The sequence below is a fragment of the Puma concolor genome, chromosome B4 (assembly GCF_028749965.1).
Source record: "Puma concolor isolate L17-30 chromosome B4, mPumCon1.1.hap2, whole genome shotgun sequence".
NCBI lineage: Eukaryota > Metazoa > Chordata > Mammalia > Carnivora > Felidae > Puma > Puma concolor.
Genome location: NC_141673.1, coordinates 48552123 through 48559008, shown reverse-complemented (window position 1 = coordinate 48559008; position 6886 = coordinate 48552123). Strand labels below are relative to the sequence as shown.

At 41.4% G+C, this 6886-nt stretch overlaps 1 non-coding gene across 1 annotated transcript; it reads right to left on the bottom strand.

Moving 5' to 3' along the window:
* Positions 1 to 1795: 1795 nt before the first annotated feature.
* Positions 1796 to 1965, bottom strand: LOC112863973 (U1 spliceosomal RNA). Its single transcript, XR_003223919.1, has one exon. It is a non-coding gene; the product is annotated as a U1 spliceosomal RNA (small nuclear RNA).
* Positions 1966 to 6886: the final 4921 nt, after the last annotated feature.

Here is a 6886-nt window from a genome sequence, read left to right as displayed (position 1 = left end):
TCCTCCCTCTCACTCACTCTATTCCAGTATTTTTGTTTTGTTTTGTTTTACTGCTCCTTGAGCATAGCAAGCATGCCTCTACCTCAGAGCCTTTGCCCTGGTATTCGCTCTGCCTGGAATGTGCTTCCCCACATGTCTGCATGGCTCCCCTCCACCCCAACCTTTTCTAGTCTCTTCAAATGGCATCTTCTCCATGAGGCCTTCTTGAGAACCCAATTTAAAACTATCTACTGTAGGGGCGCCTGGGTGGCGCAGTCGGTTAAGCGTCCGACTTCAGCCAGGTCACGATCTCGCGGTCCGTGAGTTCGAGCCCCGCATCGGGCTCTGGGCTGATGGCTCAGAGCCTGGAGCCTGTTTCCGATTCTGTGTCTCCCTCTCTCTCTGCCCCTCGCCTGTTCATGCTCTGTCTCTCTCTGTCCCAAAAAAAAAAAAAAAAAAAAAAAAAGTTGAAAACTATCTACTGTATCCCTACTCTCCCTAGCATTCCCAATCACCCTGCCTTGCTTTATTTTGTCCTCATACTCCTTACCACATTCTAACACATTGATACCATAAACTATTTACTGTGTATTATTTACCACCCCCGTTTTGTTCACCGAATCCCAGCCCCTACAGCAGAGTTAGCAAATGCTAGGATTTAATCAGTATTATTGAATGAATTAGTCATACTAGTTATACAATTATACTTAATTATTGAATTTCAAAGCAATTCTTTTTACAAAGCCAATAATTCCATTATTTTTATGGAATAGATTAAAATTACACACTGTCATTAACAACGACTAATTATTTTCATTAATTCGGTGTCACTTGGCTGAAAATCATATAATCCTCTTCTGCAGATTCCAAAGTACCTGTCCTTTCTAAACTTGCTACAAGGGAAACTCTCTATCTGTACCCAAACACTGCCCGTATTATAAATCATAATAACCAGCCTCTGTGACTCAGACACTGGAACAATATGGCCACACACAGGGTTGTGGGATCAGGTTGCCACGGTAACCCTCTACTCCCATCTTCTCTGAGTTTAATTGTTCAGTTCTAAAATTGCACACTCTTGAGTTCAGCCTGCTTCAACTCTGCCAGGCCTTAGCTGGCAGGAAATTAAGTGACAGTATTATTATCCACCATAATTACTTGCTAATGATAATTTATATTTAGAAATATGAGAAAATATAGAAAAGAGATATTTAGGAGAGCTTTTCAATCCATCTAATGCTGTTTAAATACCGGTACTAGCTTTGCATGTTGTGAGAACACTATCTTTACTTTGCTGGCCCCCATCATGCACCACCCTGCCCCATGATAGACCTCTACCTTTCAGTTTATTGTGTTCCAGTGTAAGATAACTGAACTTGCCTCCTTGGTCTCCAGTCCTTTGGGAAACTCAAAGAAAAAAGTTGTTGGAGACTATATGATTGATATAGTTTAAGTTGTGGATAGTAAGTTTCCAGTTATTAAAAGGAAAATGAGCCAACAAAAAAACTGTTCAATTTCTTGATTATTTGGGAAAAGTGAGATAATTATCATTAAAAAAAATAATAAATCTGTAGTAGGTCAGGTAATAAAAATAAATGGCAACTTTTTAAAATAACCTTGTCCATTTTCAGAAACATAATTGTAATCTTTATAACCAAGTTAATTTCCTTAATAATGGCCTGAGGTTATTTCATTTTCTGGTTTTATCTGTATTTTTTAATGTTTATTTATTTATTGATTGATTGATTTATTGATTTATTTCTGAGAGATAGAGAAAGAGAGAATGCAAGTGGGGAAGGGGAGCAGAGAGAGAGAGAGAGAGAGAGAATCTTTTTTAATTTTTTTCCCTCACTATCACAAATTATGCTGTCGAGTTTCCCACATTTGGGGAAATTGCAGGGGTCACCACATCTGGAGTGCAAAGGATAAGCCTTGCCCTGGGAAACCACCTTTGTGATCATGGTACCTTCCCTGCCAGGTAAGTATTTTTAAGATTTTTTTAAATGTCTCATTTATTTTCAAGAGGGAGACAGAATACAAGCCAGGGAGGAGCAGAGAGGGAGACATAGAGTCTGAAGCAGGCTCCAGGCTGAGCTGTAAGCACAGAGCCTTACTTGGGGCTCAAACTCATGAGCCGCGAGATCATGACCTGAGCTGAAGTCAGATGTTCAACCGACTGAGCCACCCAGGTGCCCTTGAGAGAATCATAAGCAATCTTAAGCTCAGTGCAGAGCCCGACACAGGTGTCAATCCCACGACCCTGAGCCGAAATCAAGTCAGACACTTAACAGACTGAGCCACCCAGGTGCCCCTTATCTGTATTTTTCAAATCAAAGAGAGCTACCAGCTCCACACTTAAGCCATAACCCTAAGCCTTAACAGATCCTGGAAGCCTAGATCAAGCCAAGACAGTGGGCATTAGAGGAGAGGAGCGCAGATGTGAAAGGTACTTGCGAGATGGAATCATCTGTGAGTGGATACACGTATGGAGAGAAGAAAACAGTAAGGTTGACTCTTAAATTTCTGACATGAGTGAGTGGGTAGAAGAGTGGCTTGGCACTCCAACCATCGAGTTAAGGCACCTGACCTGGGAAGAGGCTTTTGCAGGAAGATGAAGATCTTTCATCATTTGGGGCACGTGGCCCGCTGGATGAATATGGTCAGTAGGCAGTGGTCAGATGAGAGGCTTGGACTGGTACTGTAGACTGAGAGTGAGCTGGGTAGGCCACAGAAGCCAGTCCAGTTTCCAGATTTTGTGAGAATAATGACTGGGGGCTCTGCAAAGGCTATGTTTTATTCTACTTTATTCCAACCCTGTAAAGAATATACACCCACTGAGGTTACACAGACATGTAAAGTGGAAATGGCCCCCTAGGCCAATGTCTGGTCCCAAGAGTCCCTAGGGGTGAGGAGTCTGTAGGTCAGGAGAAGCAGAATCGTGGGGCTCAGTGTGCTGTCTTTTGTCCTATTTTAGGCAGGGCTTGGGGTAGTCCTTGGGGACCTCCTGGCCCCATCTTTTCTTCTCAGCATGTGACTGGTACAGTGCCCTATGCCTCCATCTGTCTCTTCTCTCTCCCTTGGTTGTCTCATCTGATCTTACAGCCTTGTTTGCCCTACGACTCCCACCTGTATACTCCAGCCAGGCCTCGGCCCTCGTCTCTGGACTTGTACACCCATCCGCCTTCTCCTCCCCTAACTGTATGTCTACTAGATGTCTTGTTCTGCTCTCCCACTCCACTCCGTCTCCAACACCAGGCTCACTCCATCCCTAGCCCTCCACATCTCAAATGATGGCAATTCCATGACTCCAGTCACTGAAGCCCCAAAGCTTGTAGTCATCTTTGACTCTCCTTGCTTTCATATCCCGTATCTAATCCACCAGGAAATTCTATTGCATATACTTTCAAAATATCTCCAGAATCTGATTGCTTCTCCCAGTTTCAAATGTCCAGCTTGTCTCCATATAAGGAATTTCTTGCTGCACCTTAGCAACAGACTTCTGCATTTTATTTCTTGCCATACATTTGGCCTATTGGAAGTTTCAGTATATCAGGCCTCCTCCAGGGAGTTATCAGCACATAAATAGTAAACTGAGGCTTTGGGCTTGGATGAAATCCCAGGAGGGACAGAGTGAGAAAAGAAGGGGGCAGAGATGGAACCCTGGGGAACCCCAGCATCTGGGACCAGAAAGAAGACCAGTGAAGGGAACAGGGAGAAAAATGGTGGGGCAGATGGTGTTATGCAAGTCAAGGGATGGGGGCTTCAAGTAGGGAAGAGGGTTCTACTGTGCCAAATGCTGCAGAGAGCAGTTAAATAGGGCTGGAGATGAGCCCAATGGGCTTGGCAGTTAGGAGGTCACTGTGACTTTGGCCAAGCCAAGTCTTATTCCTTCAAGTCAAGGAGCAATGCTGGACCAAGAGGTGAGGATAGGAATCTATGTTGAACTGGCTACAGGAGGGAGTCACAGGATTCGGTAATTTTTCTGTCCAGAAAACATAATTTATGTTATATGTATTATATAAAATATAATTTATACTGAAACTATTTGCAGGTTTTAAGCCATCATTTAATTCATTGTCTGTACAGATAATATGGGGGGGGAGAAGAAAATACACCACAATTCTCACAGTGCTTGCAGTAGAATAGTGAGTTTATGAGTGTGTCTCCCTTTTTCTTCTCTTCTTCCTTCTTCCTCAAATGTTTAGTAATATGCTCGTGTTGCTTTCAAGAGAAAAAACAGTTTAAGGATAACAAAAGCATATCTTGCAAGGTATTCACTGGCAAACTCCAAATGAGTAAGGGATGACAAATATTGTTTCCAACTTTATTTGAAACTTTTACTCAGGTCTATTTTAATGTAGACAATTTGCATTTGAACATCAGAGAAAAAGTGTAGGTAGGATATTTAAACCATCCACATAAGAGTAAGCTCTTAACCCTAATGCATTTTAGAATCGCCTAGAAAGCTTTGCAGGAAGTATCGATGCCCAGGCCAATTATATCAGGATCTGGGGGTAAGGAGCACCTGGCTGGTTCAGTCAGAGGAATGTGCAACTCTGGAGCTCAGGGTCATGAGCTTGAGACCCATGAGGGGTGTAGAGATTACTTAAATAAAACTTAAAAAACAAAACAAAAGAAAGAATCTCTGAGGGGTGAAGCCTAAGGTTAGGTGTTTCTTAAAGCGGAGATTCTACATGCATCCAGGAATGAAAGCAGCTGGATTAAGCTGCATAACAGAACTGTGTCTAAAAAAATCATTCCATTCTCTTTCCTCCTCCCCCTTCCTTTATAGATCAAGTCACCCTGACACAGTTTGAATGCATCCTATACCATTCGTTCTATCAGTCTGTAATTATTTACGTACGTATTTGTGTGGCTTTTCCATTAATGTCCATTTCCCCCACTAGTCAGTGACTGGGGTGATGACAGGGACCTGATAGTTTTATGTACTTTACCAAGCTTCCAGCACTAGCCCGGCAGAGTGAAGTTGCTCTATAAATATCTGTTGAATGAATAAAACAGTATCAAAACATTTACAGATCAGATGATGGGTATGTTTCACACTGAAAAATAAATTTTGACTCTTCTCTCCCAAGGTGGGTCAGACTGGCCTGAAGGGAGAAATGGAACCAAAGGGAGCCACAGTCTGGCATTAGGCTCAAGCTGGCTAAAGCAAAGATGAATGGAATACACGTTCACGAGAGGCCTGCTAGGAAGCCAAGAAGGACCTAAAGATTCAAATTCTAGAGACAAGAATGAGAACAAGAGAAGTCTGGGGTTTGCAAGACAGACACAGGAAGCAAGTTCAGAGGAATACATGAAGAGCCCCCATCCCCAGGGCTGAGAGCCTTTTATGATGCCCAAATCCAATTTCCTGAGAGTTAAGGGCACCTATGCCGTCCAGACAAATTCCAGAAGGACCTTGTGAACCCCGAGATTCTATGACACTTAACTGTCAGATCAAAAAAATTAGATGATTGTGAGAAAATATAACCTTTCGTTTCATGAATAAAACCCCCAAATCGGTGAACCGATACTGTGTTCGTACATTCCCTGTTTCAAGAATGTGCACAACTAAGGGGAAAGAGGGCTTGAGATGAATAATAAATATAATGCCTTATTTAAAGAATATCTTAAGTCTATAATAGCTTCCAAAAATGTTGTATGGAAAAGCAAGTGTATTAGGTAACCCTCATTTCTCATTTCTTTTTTTTTTATTTTTTTTATTTTTTATTTATTTATTTTATTTTATTTATTTTTTTTAATATATGAAATTTATTGTCAAATTGGTTTCCATACAACACCCAGTGCTCATCCCAAAAGGTGCCCTCCTCAATACCCATCACCCACCCTCTCCTCCCTCCCACCCCCCATCAACCCTTAGTTTGTTCTCAGTTCTCAACAGTCTCTTATGCTTTGGCTCTCTCCCACTCTAACCTCTTTTTTTTTTTTTTCTTTTTTCCTCCCCCTCCCCCATGGGTTCCTGTTAAGTTTCTCAGGATCCACATAAGAGTGAAACCATATGGTATCTGTCTTTCTCTGTATGGCTTATTTCACTTAGCGTCACACTCTCCAGTTCCATCCACGTTGCTACAAAAGGCCATATTTCATTTTTTCTCATTGCCACGTAGTATTCCATTGTGTATATAAACCACAATTTCTTTATCCATTCATCAGTTGATGGACATTTAGGCTCTTTCCATAATTTGGCTATTGTTGAGAGTGCTGCTATGAACATTGGGGTACAAGTGCCCCTATGCATCAGTACTCCTGTGTCCCTTGGATAAATTCCTAGCAGTGCTATTGCTGGGTCATAGGGTAGGTCTATTTTTAATTTTCTGAGGAACCTCCACACTGCTTTCCAGAGTAACCCTCATTTCTAAAATGATTCAGACACATGATTGATTTATTATTTAAAATAGTCAGAGGTTTAACTTTCCAAAGGTTGATTCTAAACACATTCACGCATGACTGCAGGTATTGCCTACCTAGATATAAAAACAGAACTCGCTAGAGATTGCCAAGGACACATGAAGAACATCCCACAGTCTGTAAGTTAAGGGACAGTTTGTCCTTATCTTCCTATAGCCATTTACCTTTTTGTTTAAGACATCTGTTTGAGTGGGGTCATTTGGGATAAAACCTTGTAAATAAAAGAAGAAATTAGCAAAGACATTTGAAATAAAGCTTTTACAATTGTTTGAAAAGGGACCAAAGTATAGAAACCCACTTTTGTGTAAATGGCTAGAAATGAGAATTCTAGGTAAATTTTGAAAGGATAGTAAGAGGTGTCATATTCTGAGAACTTCATCATGTAAACTGCATTTTCAGTGCAGTGGAATTGAAGCAGAAACAGGATTTTACAATTTCCAACAGGCTGGAGAAAAATTGTTTCCAAAAAGAAAGA